At 40.0% G+C, this 17,110-nt stretch overlaps 1 long non-coding RNA gene across 12 annotated transcripts in view; it reads left to right on the plus strand.

Moving 5' to 3' along the window:
* The window catches only part of LOC145507395 (uncharacterized), a 721,493-nt gene that overhangs the window by 280,360 nt on the left and 424,023 nt on the right, over nucleotides 1-17,110 (plus strand). Inside the window, exon 1 of one of the 12 annotated variants that reach the window (XR_014054823.1) lies at nucleotides 2,218-2,365. The exons of the other annotated variants lie outside the window; for them this stretch is intronic. This is a non-coding gene — a long non-coding RNA (uncharacterized LOC145507395). Of the gene's footprint in view, nucleotides 1-2,217; nucleotides 2,366-17,110 lie in introns of those variants that run through there. 12 annotated transcript variants of the gene reach the window in all.

Below are 17,110 nucleotides of genomic sequence, written 5' to 3' on the forward strand. Positions count from 1 at the left end.
TGCTGAGGATGAATGTGGTAGATGCCAGATATTCTGGATCATGATCAAAAAGCCCGTGTTTAGTCCCTGTGAATTCATCGCTCATCCATCCCAAGCCTATGGCCTCTTAGAGGAGTAGACGTGACTGGCAATCTCAGTTTATTGATGGGCAAAATCACCAATGGGCAAAAGGGCCATTTTCAGAGCTTCTCACTAGATGGCTCAGGTGGTAAAGAATCTGCCTGCAATGCAGGAGACCTCAGAGCAGGCAATGGCACCCCACTCCAGTACTCTTGCCTGGAAAATCCCATGGACGGAGGATTTTCCATCCATGGGGTCGCTAAGGGATGGACACGACTGAGAGACTTCACTTTCTCTTTTTACTTTCATGTCTTGGAGAAGGAAATGGCGACCCACTCCAGTGTTCTTGTCTGGAGAACCCCAGGGATGGGGGAGCCTGGTGGGCTTCCGTCTATGGGGTCGCACAGGGTCGGACAGGACTGGAGCGACTTAGCAGCAGCAGCAGAAGACCTGGGTTCAGTCCCCGGGTCGCGGAGATTCCCTGGAGAAGGGAATGGCTTCCCACTTCAGTGTTCTTGCCTGGAGAATTCCATGGACAGAGGAGCCTGGCAGGCTACAGTCTATGTGGTCGCAAAGAGTCAGACGTGACCGAGTGACTAACACTTTCACTAGTAGAGGCTCCTTCTACGGCACCAGGAGAGACCTGTTATACAGTCCAATGGTTATGCATTTTGCACAGCAAATTTTTTTAATCACAGTTGGTTAAGATCACTCTCTTTTATCTTCAGGTTCCACAGTATCTCACTTTCCTTTGTGTTGGGAGATGTTGAAATGCGTTGGGCAATTTGGAATCCAGCTAAGGAGAAGAAATGAGACATGTAGTCTGTGTATAGTGACTATGATAATAGAGGTCACTGTCCTTTCCATGCACAGTTAAGTTATTGCCAGCTGCCCCAGTGTAGGAATGGCTTCTGGGAATATTTTTACACCCTAGTGTGCCCCCAAATCAACGTCCAAAGTGTAGGGCTGGAAGTTATAACAGGAAGGTATGCTGTGATGCCTGCTACTGGATGGATGTGGCTAGTAGGGGAGAAACAAGATTTGAGATATACGGAGTTACAAGCTTTCCAATAAAAAAATTCTTAAGTCATACAGCTCACATGAAAGAAACTTGACAGGAACTCTCCCAGATTTGTCAACAACCCTAAAAATTTACATGTCATTGCTAATTACAAGTTATGAAGTCAAAAGAAACTTCTCTAAATTATCAATAATAAAAAACAAATGCTCATCAATTATGTAGAAGAATGACTAAATTATGTTTCTATTCTCTCTATTGAAACTGTTATAACTGCTGTCTGAGGAGGTGGTTATGCATTTAATAATGTATGGGAAATGAAGCAATGGAGAGATTTGTCAGACAATTAATAAAAGTACTAGGTTATTTTTAAAAGTTAAAAAAATTGGTGTTTGTGATATATGTCAGCTTTTTAAAAATATGTAATTTATTGTGATGTATTTTCTCATTCTAAACAAACATTCACTTTTCCACTTAACTTTGAATTTGTCAACTTGTATTCTTTTCTGAGACAGCGATTCCTAAATTATATAAGCTTCAGGCTACAGATCCTGAATCTACCCCTGGGTGTTTGACTTGCCTCTGGGAATCCAGGTTCCTGGTAACTCTTGCTTTTCTGCTATCTTCCTGACTGTTAAGTCTGGAGCATAAGCTACAGGCAGAACCAATGAATGACTCCTCCCAATCACTTGTTAAACTCGATTGCATAGAACTAACATGCCCTGGACTGCCCTGCCTTTCTTAAGACTATGTTTTTCTCCAGGGTTACAACCTGTGAGACTTAATGGAAAGATCCCTGATTGTAGTTGAAAGTTGGACATGATCTAATTGTGTGAATTTGGTCAAGCCAGCACATCTTTTTGGACCCCCAATCTCCTCACATCTCATCTGAATGTAACTATGATGGCCTGCTCTCTGCTACAGGGTTATGGCAGGTACTAGTGGGATTAAAGGAGAAGTGAAAGTTGTCTGAAAAAGTATAGAGTGCTTTGCAAACAAAAGGGATTATGTTTTATTTATAAAGCCAAAGCAACCATCTTTCAAACCCGAGCCTTTAGGTACTTATACTTGCTTTCCGTGTGAGTCAATATTTTCTACATTTGTCTTTCTGACAATCACAACCACTTTGTGTTTTATAGGTCTGGTGCAAAAAACCTTGGCACTTTGACTGTAGCACATATGATGGGGCAGGCAACCATATCTCTTAGATGTCAGAGGTTATTAGAGGAATTGGAATACAAGAGGGGGTTTAATTCAACCCACATTCTCAGGAGTTGCTCCTTTGAGGTGAGTTCCTCCTCTGTGCACAGAATCCTCTGATGCTTCTAATTTACTTGAAAGTATCTTGTCTCTCCTTAGAAATGTCACCTAGCCCTTTTCCAAGTGCATTTCCAGGCAATCAGGATCAATACATCGTTTACGTTAAGCATATGAGATAGCAATTGACAGCGCAAATGAGCTTACGCTTTGACCCTCAGCATCAGTTCTGATATTAGGAGCTGCTAAAACCCATTTGTATCTATGAGCAGAGATCAATGACCTAGAAAGACAATGTCTTGAGAACAGATATAGCCTAGAGTAGAGTTTATCACAGCTGGCCTCTAGGTTCAAGCTGGTCAGAGGCCTCAGAATTCAAAGTCAATTCCAGTTAAATAGTTACTTGCTGGGTCCTGTTTTGTTCCAGACATTGTGTTGCCATGAGATATAAGGAAGATCAAGCTTGCCCCTTCCCATAATGAGCTTACAGTATAGTAGGGGGTTAACATGCATACACGATGTGCTCATGTCTGTTGGACTAGGGCTGTATCAGCAGCAGAAAAAATAAAAACTTCCAAGATTCAAGGAAGGAGAGATAATATCCTATCTATTTGGCCTTCATTTTTCTTTATTTGAACAGTGGGACAAGCCTGAGTAAAAACAGACTTAGCTTGAGAAATTGCAAAGTTAACCCTTTCACCAGCTTAGTCCAGAAACAACTCTTATCAAGCACTTCTTTCCCATAATATATTAATCACGGCACTGGGTCCTGCTTAGATTAAAGACTATTCACTCTCTTATGAATACAAAGATCCCTGGTTTTCTAAGGTTGAGCACAAAAATTTGACTGAACTATAAAAGGGCACAAGGGAACTTTTTTGGGTGATGGGAATGTTCTAAAACTAGATTGTAGAGATGGTTGCATAAGTCTCTAATTTTAATAAAATCACGGAAATGTACAATTAAAAAAATATTCACTCTCTGACTTCAAGAAGAACATGGTCTGATACTATGCTCTTTCATTCACGAAAACAGTACTGGGGGCTGTCAGGGGTAGGACGTGTGTTGTAATAGGGAGCATTTGTAATCATCAGTGGCCACTTTCCCACTCATTTCTTGGGGGCCCCTTACTCTTGGTTGCAGGACAGTGAAACAGCTTTATGGGGTGTGTCTGTGGACGTAGACCACTGTGACCTGGCTCCAGTGGGGACTGAACACACAACCTCGGCTTCATTTGTTGTGGCCCAGCCACCTGTCAAAGCACAGCTTCCTGTAGTGTTCTGCCGTTTCTGGGGCTTTTGTCCTTATAAGTTGGGGGGTGGCAGAACGTATAAACACAGATAAGATGTAGAGGGAAGAACCACGGACTTGGAGTTCAGAGACCTGGGTTCTAATCCCATCTCAGCCTGTTTCCTGCCCTCCCTTGACTCTGCCTACATACTTTCAGTCCATTTGGTATGTGTGTTTCTAGATGTTATTACCTTTGCTTGCAGGTTGAAGGCTGAGGGCTCTCTTGGAATGAGTCAATCCCAAGAGTTCTTGTGAACTGGGACAGGTGGCCTCACTAGTGGTTCTTTTCTTGTTCCCAGGGCTGAGCCTCCTCTATTCTCCTTCCTGTTTGGCTCTGCTCCCTCAACGTTTATTCTTGTAAATCTCCTCTTAGATGCCTGCTCATCTGGCCCTCTGGCAGCTCCAGTGGCTCTCATTATTATTTATGTGAACATTGTGCCCTGAAACCAGGGAAACCTGATTTCCCATTGAAACCAGGGATCCTAGTTTCTCTGATGCCTGGATTTTCTGTGAGTTTATGCTTTCAGGCAACTCTTTCCATGTGAAGCATGGAATGAGATAAACATCCTGAGACAGAAAATCCTGAAATTTACTGAGACCAAGGGGCACTAGATTTGTTGTTCAGTCACTAAGTTGTGTCTGACTCTGCAGCACCATGGACTGTAGCATGCTAGACTCCTCTGTCTTCCAGTATCTCCCGGAGTCTCTTGTGGTGCACATGCTTCTCATTGTGGTGGCTTCTCTTGTTGTAGAGCATAGGCACATAGGATTCTATAGTTGCTGCAGCATGCAGGTTAAGTAGTTGCGGCTCATGTGTTTAGTTGCTCCAAGGCATACAAAATCTTCCCAGACCAGGGATCGAACCTGTGTCCCCTACCTTGGCAGGCAGACTCCTGTCTACTGCACCACCAGGGAAGTCCCTATTATTACTAGTAGCAGTAATCATTCTGTTATTTGATTATTATTATCATTAGTTAACAGTTACTATCCTGTCTTCACTTTGAAAGAGAAAGGGACCCCTGGCAGTGCTCCTTGAATTTCAACATGCAAACAAGTCTCCTATCTCGTTAAAATGAAGATTTTCATTCAGAAGTTCTGAATAAATAACCAGTCTTCAGATGATGCTGGTGTTTCTGGTCCATGGACCACAGTTTCAAAACTCTTGAGGCAGGAGAAAAGGGCAGGAGACTGAAGGTGGGGTTTGGAGGAAAGAATAGAATTAGGGATGTTTGATCTCTGAGTACCTCTGAAGTCAAGAGCATCGATGGGAGACAGGGCTGCTGGAGACTTTGTAATTTTCCATGTTCATAATTTTTGTAATTATGGTTAGATGATTGCTTTCCTGTGGAGATAGCAGAACAACTTATTAAATGAAAAAAGTGTGAGAACTTGTTTTTGCATCATATCCTGAGATGGGTCAAGAAGAGACTACTACCTTCTACCTAGCAGTCAGTACTAGGGAAGAGGACCCTTTGTCTTGCTTTGGGTGGGTCATGGCAGGTTTATGGAAAGAGAAAGGGGAAGGTTGTGGGAAGCCTAGGACAGCAGTGGCCTTCTACAGGTCATATTTTCAGTGACTTGTAGTTGATTCCTTTGAACTGCTGTTTTCCCTAATTTAGTAGATTAGAAACTTATTAGGGAAGGTGAACTCCAAGCAGAAATAGTTTCTGTTTCCTATTAGTACTTTCTTAATGCAGTGCCAATTGCAATATTAGAGCTTGGTTAGGCCCAGATATTAGTTAATCTGCACAACAATTTTAAGAAATAGGTGCTGCTTTATTCTAAGACCCTTTTCATCCTCTAACATACTTTATGTTTTGCCTATTTTATTCATTGTCTCTTCCAACTAGGCTGCACGCTTCATGCAACTTTGTTCATTCCTCCCCCACCCCTAGAATAGCATCTCACACATAGAAGTTTCTTAGTATGGGCATGGCGCTAGTGGTAAACAGCCCACCTGCCAATACAGGAGACATAAGAGACATGGGTTAGATCCCTGGTTTGGGAAAGTCCCCTGGAGGAAGGCATGGCAACCCACTCCAATCTTCTTGCCTGGAGAATCCCAAGGACAGAGGAGCCTGGCAGGCTGCAGTCCATAGGGTTGCATGACTGAAGTGACTTTGCATGCATGCATACATGCATTTGCCAAACAAGTGAGTGCATAGATGAGAAGATCAAGAATTAGTAAGGTCAAATAATTTGCCCTAGGTTACCCGGATGGTAAATGCTATAATCAAAACCCAAATTCTGTGCACCTGGCTCTAAAGCTCTTCCTCGTCTTGTTGTGCATACTCCCTGTTATTGTTGCTGCACCCTAAACCATTGCTGGCTTCCCAGGTGGCTTGGTGGTTAAGAATCTGCCTGCAATGCAGGAGAGGCAAGAGATGCGGGTTCGATCACTGGGTCGGGAAGATCCCCTGGAGAAGGAAAGGCAATCCACTCCAGTATTCTTGCATGGAAAACCCCATGGACAGAGGAGCCTGGTGGGCTACAGTCCAGGGTCACAAAGGAGTCCTATAGGACTTAGTGACTAAGCAACAAAAGCAAAGCCCATCACTATAGGCTTAGGTAGAGTGTGTTTCCACTCAGTTAAGTCCTTGGCTGGTGAGGTCAAAATGCTGTGGGTACCACCTGGGTACTTGCATGTTAGTTATCTATGATCTCTGAGAAGTCACAGGAGAGCTGACTGATGAGCCAGCCCCAAGGCATCCCATGTCATCTGCTCTCCCAGATAAGTCAGGTGGAGATGCTTCTAGAGATCACTCACCCCAATATGCCTGGGTCAGCAGGCCAGCTCAGAGTGAAGTTTTCTGTACAATGCCCATATCTATTTCTTAATGAGGATTGTCACCTACTGAGCCCCAGGAGAGGATTGGTTTCTTTATTGTTGTTTTTGGCTCCAAAGGAAGACCTTGTAAGGTACATGTTTGAGTTTGGAGGATCTGGGATCTCCAGGGGAAACAGTCAGGCAAGGCTCCCAAGCCACAGACTCCAAGGGCAGAGAGCATCCTACTTTCCCTTTAGAGATAGCAGTAGGTGCTGACTGCAGTCCTTCGGATGACCAATATACACTGCCTTAAAATACCATCAGAGACTCAGGATGGCAGCTTTGGCAGAACAGAGAAAAACAAAATCAACTGGTTTTCTAAAGATAAATTCTTGAGTCAGAATTAGCATCTCTGAATCTCCTGACATAAAGATGAGATGTACACCCAGAGCTAGGTGACCCTTATTGAGTGAGGCAGTCACATCCTGCCCACCACAACCTTGGCCCAAGGGTGCAGAAGATTGACACTGATTGATCCCCACCCAACCTCGTAGGTGTAAAGTGCAAGTTATTACACCTGCCACTTAACACATTCCCAGATGTCCTTGAACATAACCAGGCCCAATGGGCATGAGGCCAGAAATGAGATTCAAGTTGATGAAAATAAAATGTGCTTCCTTTCCTGAGACAGTTATTACCAGGAAAGGACAGAAGAGAGGGGTATTATTTTATGCCAACAAACTGAAAGTTCCCAGTTCCGGTTATTTTAAATAGCTTATTCTGAGATGGAAGCCATGATTCATGCAAAGTCAACATCAGAGGATTACCTAGACTTTCATCATGTAATCAAGACAGGATCTCTTCTAATTGGTTCATTATACATCTACAGTGCCCCCAAATGAAATGCTCAATTTTTAATGGCTTTATCCAATGAAAAATAAGATCTGTTGTTCCTATTATGTCACTTAAAAGCCTTTCAAATTATTCTTGTGAGAAATTTTTGTGTCTAACTGGCTTCATGAATTTCGAGGAAGGACTTCCAGATTCCTGTAACCCAGTCTAAAATGGAGTTTCATGTGGCTTAATGTATTGATGAAGGGGTTAATTTTTAGGGGCCTTCTATAATAAATTATAAAGAAGGAAGCAGGAGCAAGCAAACAAATCCTCTCAGATTTAGGATGATCAGTGACTCATACCTTCCCTTCAGCTCATGAGTTCATTTTGTAACAAAGAATTGAGGAATCTTCTGCTTGAGGTACATACATCACAACAATCTCCAAACCCAAATGAGGGCCCGGATCCATCAGGAATAACGAATTTCCAAGCTGTTTCAGACTATAATTTATTTCTGTTCCAGGAGTTCACCACGTGATCTGCCACCATGGCTCATTTTCTGAAAATAATTTCTCTAGATGTCCATGGGTTTCTAGCTCTCATCAAACAGAGCAGTAAAGAATAGTCATCACCTTACATATTTTATCCCACTGTCCACAAATCTCTCCAGGTCTCCACAAACAAAGCAGAATGCAAAATGCAGAGTACAATTGCTCATCAGTGCATGGGCATGTCTCCAAGTGCATTACAGAAACTGTGAACAAAGGAGGAAATTGTCTGCTTGGGACTTTTAGCCAGTGGCCCTGATTTTACCCTTGAGTGCATGCTCAGTCCCTCATTTGTGTCCAGCTCATTGTGACGCCATGTACTATAGCCTGCCAGGCTCCTCGGTCTATGGGATTTCCCAGGCAAGAATACTGAAGTGTGTGGCCATTTCCTCCTCCAGGTTTTATCCTTGCCTCCCTCTAGACTCAATGGGCTCCTGGCTACTGACAGGTTCTTCTTGTTTCTAATACAAGATCCCCACTGTAGATGGTCTAATGCAGTTTGCTCTAAAGTCAACCTGGTATCTGTCTCCATTGTCTTAGGAAATACCACAACTGGAAACAAAGAGAGCAAGGGTCAGATTTCAGGCCAGAAATAGGAAGTAGAGTTTAGACCTTCCAAGAAGAGCATGCCCAACACCATCTCCATATCTGTTTGCTTTAGAGCTGTTAGTATTTGTGGTCAGTAGCAAAGTTACAGAAAAGGGATATAAGGCCAGGAATTCAGGGTTATCGTGGCTTGAGTCAAGATGATTGTATCTTTTCTTACAGTTACACTCAGATAAATACTATGTTAGGAAAAAGTAGAGGGGAAAATTACAGTGAACAGTTCACTGCAAGTATCATCAAATTCAATAAAGCAAGTCCCATGGAAGATGCCAGTCTAATGTTGCTTTTACGTTTTGAGGAACTAAATCAAATACAGCCAGGGAATGCTAGGGAAATAACTATAATTTTTATCTGGAATTTGTTCAGCCAGGATAAATCACTCACCTACTTCCCGCCATACAATTTCGTTTCCTATTTCAAGCCAGTTGTATATTATAAATAGGGTGACCACTGACTTTTTTGACTGCCTCCCCTCTCCTTTCACCACCACTCCATTCTTCCACTGCATCTCTCTGTCAGCCAGAGAATTTAATCATCGCCTGTATTCAGTCATTGTTTCTTAGTCTTACCATCATCCCCATAACTGTTTTGTTATCATAAGCACCCATCTCTCTCCAGTATTTGACTATACAGTTGGCCCTTGAGCAGTGGAGGAGTGTCAGGGGTCCCAACCATCTGCACACTAAAATCCACGTATATCTTTACATTTGACCCTTGTATCCACACTTATGCATCTGTGGATTCAACCGATCAACTGCAGATGGTGGTATTGCTGTAGGATGTGTTTGTTTAAGAAAAAATTCTGGATATAGGTAGACCTGCATGGTTCAAACCTATGTTGTTTTAAGGGTCAACTATGTTATAATCATCTTTGCAACCCTGTCCCCAGCATCCTACTGGTCATATAGCAGGGCTTCATGTAAATTTATTGAATGAAAATATTTGGAATAAAGAAGAAAATCCTATTTTCTAATATTTTGTGGGCTTACCTGGTCGCTCAGTGGTAAGGAATCTGCCTGCCAATGCAGGAGACCCAGGTTCGATCCCTGGGTCAGGAAGATCCCCTGGAGAAGGAAATGGCAACTCACTCCATTATTCTTGCCTGGGAAATCCTACAGACAGAGGAGTCTGATGGGCTACAATCCATGGGGTTGCAAAGAGTTGGACACAACTTAGTGACTAAACAATAAGAAAAATACCTCTCTATATGTAATCTCTGAGCTATCTTTAATAAATTGAAATATATAAGATAATTGTCTAAATATCATACATAGGACTCTTGGTTTGTTCTTTCTAAACTTGTTGCATTTAGACACAGTTTTAAAAATTAAAAAATATTTTCTCATACCATGTTAGAAATATGTGGATCAAAATGGAATTAAACTCAACAAAAAGCAACCTTCCATCTGAAACAGTCAAACTCATAGAGAGTAGAGTGATGGTTGCCGGGGCTTAGGAGAAAGCAGGGAGATTTTGGCCAAAATTATAACAAACTTTCAGTTACAAGGTGAATATGTTTTGAGGATCTAATGTACAGTGCAATGATGATAGTTAACAATACTGTATTACATACTTGAAAGTTGCTGATAGAATAGATCGAAAGTGTTCTCACCACACACACATACACATACACCAAGGTATTTATGTGAGGTGATGGAAGTGTTAACTAACATGTCAGTGTTAATCCTTTTGCAATATAGAGAATATATATATATATACACACACACATATATATATAAACAAGTCATTACATTATACCCCTTAAACACACATACCGTGTTATATGTCAATTATATCTCAACAAGACTGGAAGAAAAAAAAAAAACAGTCTTCCATCTGAAAGTAAAGTTGTTTTTTTATTTTCTCTTTGAGTTGCCTCGTCTCTTTTGAAGGTGTTTGGAATACCCTCTTGCATCCTGGAATGGGCCATTTGCTAAATAATGCCCTTTGCTGACAAACTCTAACTTTTCCTTTGAAAGTATCACATTTCCTTTCTGTCAGGTGCTTCTGTGAAATCCTAAAAGTTCTAAAAATGTGTGAGATTAGTCATATCTTGTAACTGTCAGTAAGTGAGGAACTGTGGAAATTATTTGAATAATTAATTTGCACAACCAGTTGAGGCAAAGGGATTTGTCTTCTGCCCAATTATCTACCAGTTTGCCCTAGTTCTTTTTGCATGAAGCCCTATCCTTGGTTGTCTAGAGGACCTCACATCTTCTTCCAATGAAGGTCAGTACATTTTTTCATCATTTCTGTCTCTTAAGTCTCCTCGGGTCTCTCCTTTTTTTTCTGTTACTTCAGGTGCCCTAGAAGAAATGAAACAAACCCTTCCATCTTCCCTCTCCTTGACAGAGTGGATCTGTTGTCTCCTGCTGCATATCTCTGAAATTAAGAGGTTATAAATATACCTCTAAGTGGTAACTCCTGTGTTTCTATGATGGGTGGCGAATTAATTTCTTATCTGGCGGTATTGGACTATCCTTTTCTCCACGTGCCAGATCTCACAAAGCACCTATAACTCTCCGGACTGCCATGCTGCAACTTACCTTTGCCTTTCCCTTCCTTCCTTTATTTCTCTTTTTCTTCCCCTGACTTTGTGGTTGACCTTGAATAGAATGCTTTCTTGACCATCTCTGGGTACATCGTTTGGCTTGCCATTGCTCATTGTATGACTTGACACCCCTAGTTCTTTTTCCATTATTCCTGTCCCTTTCTCATCCTCAATCTATAAAATATTGTTTTGGCTTTGTTCTTGAAATGAATGAGGTAGATTGCGTGTTAAGAATGGGTACTGACACATATGATTAGCTTTGGGGAGATTGCGTGTAGTTATGTGTAGTACTGACCCTCCTCCCTTCTGTGTGCCTGTGGGAGACTTTTGAACCTTACATCCTTGGTCTATAAGGATCTCTGCTGAGCCTCAGGAAGCTGTAGGTGGTGGTAGTGGTGACAGGAAGTACAAGGGTAGAGACAGGGAATGAAGCCATACCAGGTATTATACTTCCTACAGAATGCTGCTGCTGCTAAGTCGCTTTAGCCGTGTCCGAATCTGTGCGACTCCATAGACGGCAGCCCACCAGGCTCCCCTGTCCCTGGGATTCTCCAGGCAAGAACACTGGAGTGGGTTGCCATTTCCTTCTCCTACAGAATAATCCAAGGCAATTTATCCCAATTATTTTGTTGACTCTTAGGTCCTTTAGAATGTATCCAAATCTCCTTCCCCTCTTTTTTGCCTAAAAAAGAATACAATTATAACTCATATTGATGATGCTTTGCAGTTTTCAGTGCAGGTCCAGAGATTCTACTTCATATGATTTTCAAAACAGCTCTGTAAGCTAGGCAAGGCTGGTAATATATATTATCCCCATGTGCGTGCTTCCTTCATCATGCTTTTGCTTTGTATATTTAGTCATATAGTGTACAGTCTTTAGGTACTGGTTTTTTCACTCAGCATAATCGTCTGAAAATTCATTCTGGTGGATGCACGTACCAGTAGGTTTTTTCCTCTTTTCATTGTTGAGTAGCATTTCGTGATACACTATACCTCCACAGTTTGTTTAACCATTGATCCACTGAAAGACAGCTGAGCTGTGTATAGTTTGGGATATCACAGAAAAAAGCTGCTGTAAACATTCATGTAGGTTTTTGTGTGAACATCAGTTTTCATTTCTCTGGGATAAATGCCCAGGAGTGCAGTTTCTGGGCTGTATGGTAGTTGCATGTTTTTAGCTTTTTAAACGGAGAAGGCACTGGCAACCCACTTCAGTACTCTTGCCTGGAAAATCTCATGGACAGAGGAGCCTTGTAGGCTGCAGTCCATGGGGTCGCTAGGAGTTGGACATGACTGAGCGACTTCACTTTCACTTTTCACTTTCATGCATTGGAGAAGGAACTGGCAACCCACTCCGGTGTTCTTGCCTGGAGAATACCAGGAATGGCAGAGCCTGGTGGGCTGCCGTCTATGGGTCGTACAGAGTCCGACACGACTGAAGTGACTTAGCAGCAGCAGCAGCAGCTTTTTAAAGGAAGCGCCAAACTATTTTCCAGAGTGGATGTACCATCTTATTAATACATTCTCATCAGTAATGCATGAATGATCCAGTTTTCCCACATCTTTGCCACCTTTTTTGTTGTCACTATTTTTTTATTGTAGTCATTCTAATAGATATGTAAGATTTAAATATGCATTTCTCTAATGACTAATAATGTTGAACATCTTTTCATATGCTTATTTGCCATCTGTATATCTGCATTAACAAAACGTCTCTTTATGATTTTTGTCTATTACTTAACTGCATTCCTTTTTTAATGTTTTTTTTTCTTCCTTCCTTCATTATTTCCTTTCTTCTATTGAGTTGAGAGTACTTTATATATTGGATGTGTGATTTGCACATATTTTCTTCTAGTCTGTAACTTATCTTTTCATCTTCTTAACAAGATCTTTTGCAGAACACAATTTAAAAATTTTGATGAAGTTCAATTTATCCATTTTCTTCTATGTATTATGTTTTTTGGTGTCAAGTCTAAGAAATCTTTGTCTAATCCTCTAGATTATGAAATTTTTCCTATGTTGTTTTCCAAAAACTTGATAGTTATAGAAGGAGTAAGACCTATGTCAATGTTCTTTTTTTCTTTTTATTATGCCGTTGGCTGTGCAATTGATTCAGTGCCATTTGTTGAAGGACTTTCTTTTCTTCATTGGTTTATTTTTGCATCTTTGTCAAAAATTAGTCTGGCACATTTATGTGAGTCTATCTATTCTGTTCTATTGATCTGTCAGTTTCTCCACCATCACACAGTCTTAATTACTGTGTTATACACTAAGACTTAGAATCAAATAGAGTGATTCCGCTCACTTTATTTTACTCAGAATTGTTTTTAGCTATTCTAGTTCCTTCACTTTTACATGTAAATTTTATAGTAATATTTTATGCGTCTATAAAGTATTTTTGAAGATTTTATAGAAAATGTATTAAACTTGTTTATCAATTTGGGGAAAATCAGCATCTTTACTATAGAGGTTATTACAATTCATTATCATGGTGTTTTTCTTTACTTATTTAGATCTTCTTTGATTTCTTTCATCAGCATTTTGAAGTTTTTAGCATAAAAATTTTGTTTGTTAGTGTTTTTTGTTATTGTAAATGGTGTTGTTTATAATTTTGGTGTCCACATGTTCATTGCTAGTACATACAAATACGATTGATTGTTTATGTTTATCCATATAATCCAACCTTGATGAATTCACCTATTAGTTCTACGAGTTAAACTTTTTTTGGTATATTCCTTGGGAGTTTCTGTAAATAGTCACAACACCTAAAATTAGATAGTTTTATTTCTTCTTTCCAGTCAGGATGTGTTTAACTTCTTTTCTTACCTTATTGCACGGGCTAGAATCTCTCAAAACGTGTTGACTAAGAATGATGAGAGTCAAAATTTGCTGGACATAGTTAAAGCATTGCTGAGAAGGGAGATTTATAGTACTAAATGCATATATGAGAAAAAGTCTCAAATCAGTCATCTAAAGTCCTCAAGAGTAAAGAAAAAAGAAAGCACTGAAACTCAAAGCAAAACAGAAAGGAAATATAAAGACAAAAGCAGAAATCAGTGAAATGAAAAACAGAAAATAAAGGAACCAGAAACTTTTTATTTGAGAATATGAATAACTGATACCTCTCTAGCAATATTGCAAAGAAAAAAACCATAGAAGACACAAATTACTAATATCAGGAATGAAATAATTCTAAACACTATCTCCAGAAAATATGAGACAGAAACACTTTAAAATTAATTTTTTAAATCTATTATTACACTAATAATAGGCTTCCCTTGTGGCTTTAGCTTCAGCATCCCTGGGTTGGGACGATCCAGTGGTTTCAGCTTCAGCATCAGTGCTTCCAACGAGTATTCAGGGTTGATTTCCCTTAAGAGTGACTGGTTTGATATCCTTGCTGTCAAGAGTCTTCTCCAGCACCACAGTTTGAAGGCATCAATTCTTTGGTGTTCTGCCTTCTTTACCATCCAGCTCTCTCAACCGTATGTGACCACAGGGAAGACCATAGCCTTGACTATATAGACCTTTGTCAGCAGAGTAATGTCTCTGCTTTTCAACACACTGTCTAGGTTTTTCATCGCTTTCCTGCCAAGAAGCCATCATCTAATTTCATGGCTACAGTCACCATCTGCAGTGCTTTTAGAGCCCAAGAAGAAGAAATCTGTCACTATTTCCACCTTTTCCCCTTTTATTTGCCATGAAGTAATGGGGCTGGATGCCATGATCTTAGTTTTTTTGATATTTAGTTTTAAGTTGGCTCTTTCACTCTCCTCCTTCATCCTCATGAAGAGGCTCTTTAGTTCCTCTTTGCTTTCTGTCATTAGAGTGGTATCATCTGCATATCTGAGATTGTTGTTTCTCAGCTGATGTTTTTCCCACCTATCTATCTTTGCTTACCCTGTCTTCCTTCCTGATATTTCAAGATTCTTTTCTTATCATTTCTTTTCTGTTTAGAGAAGTTCTTTAGCTATTGCTTTTAGGGTAGATGTGCTGGTGACAAAATTTTCCTTCATCTGAAAATGCTTATTTTTCCTTTATTTTAGATTAATGGTTCTGTTTTTTCAGCAGCTGAGAAATATTGTGCCACTTTCTTCTTACCTCCATAAGTTTTGAAAATATATATACTATCATATAGGTTTTTCTACCTATAGGCGAGGTGTCATTATCCTCTGGCTGCTCTCAAGATTATTTCTTAGTCTCTGGTTTTTAAAATATGACTATGCCATGTCTTGGTGTAGATTTCTTTAGGTTCATTCTTTTGGGGATCTATTCAGATTCTTTATCATTGTAGTGAATGAAATACATATAGTATAAACTTTGCTGTTTTAACTATTTTTCAGTATACAATTTAGTGGCATTAATTACATTCACAGTGTTGTACAAACATAATCGCTACCTATTTCCAAAACTTTTTATCACCCTAAGCATAAACTCTGAATTCACTTAGCAATAACTTCTTTTCCCTTCCTTCTAACTTTTAATAGCCTCTAATCTACTTTTGGTTACTATGAATTTGTCTATTCTAGATGTTTCATCTAAGTGGAATTATGCAGTATTTGTTCTCCTATGTCTGGTTTAGTTCACTTACCACAATGTTTTCAAGGCTCATCCATGTTGCAGAAAAGATCAGAACTTCATTCAGTTTGGAAGCCTGAATAATGTTCTAAGTAAAGTGAAAGTGTTAATTGCTCAGTTATGTCCAACTCTTTGGGACTCCGTGGACTGTAGCCAACCAGGCTCCTCTGTCAGTGGAATCCTCTGGGGAAGGATACTGGAGTACGTATTCCCACTCCAAGGGATCATCCTGACCCAGGGATCAAATCCCAACCTCTTGCATTACAGGGAGATTCTTTACCATCTGTGCCAATATTCTGCTGTATGACCACGCTACATTTCGTTTAGCCATCTATCTGTTGATAGACACTTGGATTATAAACAGTTCTACAAATGGTGGTGTACACATACCTGCTTGTGTTCCTGCTGTCAGTTCTTTTGGGTATATATATCTAGAAGTGGAATTTCTGGGTTATAGCGTAATTCTATATTTAACTTTTTAAAGAGCCGCCAAACTGAATTCCATAATGAGTACTCCACTTTAAATTCCCGTAGAGTGTATATGAGGGTTCCAGTTTCCCTACCTCCTCACTACACTTATTTTTCATTTTATTTATATTATAGACATCATAGTAGGTATGAAATAGTATTATCACTGTGGTTTTGATATGTGTTTCTCTGAAAACTGATTATGTTGAACATCTTTTCATGTGCTTATTAGCCATTTTTACATCTTTGAAGAAATGTCTATGCAAAGACTTATGTCCATTTAAAAAATTAGATTGTCTTTTTTTGTTGAGTTGTAGGAGTTCTTTATTCTGGATAGTAAACTCTTATCAGGTATATGATTTGCTAATATTTTCTCCCATTATTTAATAGGATTCTTTTTAAAAATTTTAATGGGGCTTCTTTTTAGACTAGATATAAACTCATAGAAAAATTAAGAAGGTCCAGAAATTTCTGATATACCTGCTATCCCCACATGTGCATAGCCTCCTTCATTATCAACATCTCTCACCAGATTGGTACATTTGTTACAATTGATTTACCTACTTTGACACATCAAGAGTTTATAGTTTACATTAAAAGGTTCATTTTTGGTGTTGTACATTATATGGGTTTGGACAAACGTGTAATGAAACATCCACCACTGTAGTAGCACACAGAGGAGTTTCACTGCCCTAAAAACCCTCTGTGCTCTACCTACTCCCACCTCTCTTCCCCTAGTCCTTCAGAACCATTCATTGATCTTTTTATTTCCTCCATAGTTTTGTCTCTTCTAAAATGTCATATAGATGGAATTGTACAGTATGTAACCTTTTCAGATTGGCTTCTTTCATTTACTAATATGAAACTGAAGTATAGCTGATTTACAAAGTTGTGTTAGCTTCGGGTGTTCAGAAAAGTGATTCAATTATGTGTATATATATGTGTGTGTGGGGGGGGCTTCCCAAGTGGTGCAGTGGTAAAGAATCCACTTGTCAATGCAGGAGACTCAGGAGACACAAGTTAGATCCCTGCGTTGGGAAGGTCCCCTGGAGTAGGAAATGGCAACCCACTCCATTATTCTTGCCTGGGAAATTTCATGGACAGAGGAGCCTGGTGGGCTATAGTCCATGGGG

The sequence above is a fragment of the Giraffa tippelskirchi genome, chromosome 5 (genome assembly GCF_054371585.1).
Source record: "Giraffa tippelskirchi isolate mGirTip1 chromosome 5, T2T-mGirTip1v1.2.pri, whole genome shotgun sequence".
NCBI classification, from domain to species: Eukaryota; Metazoa; Chordata; class Mammalia; order Artiodactyla; family Giraffidae; genus Giraffa; species Giraffa tippelskirchi.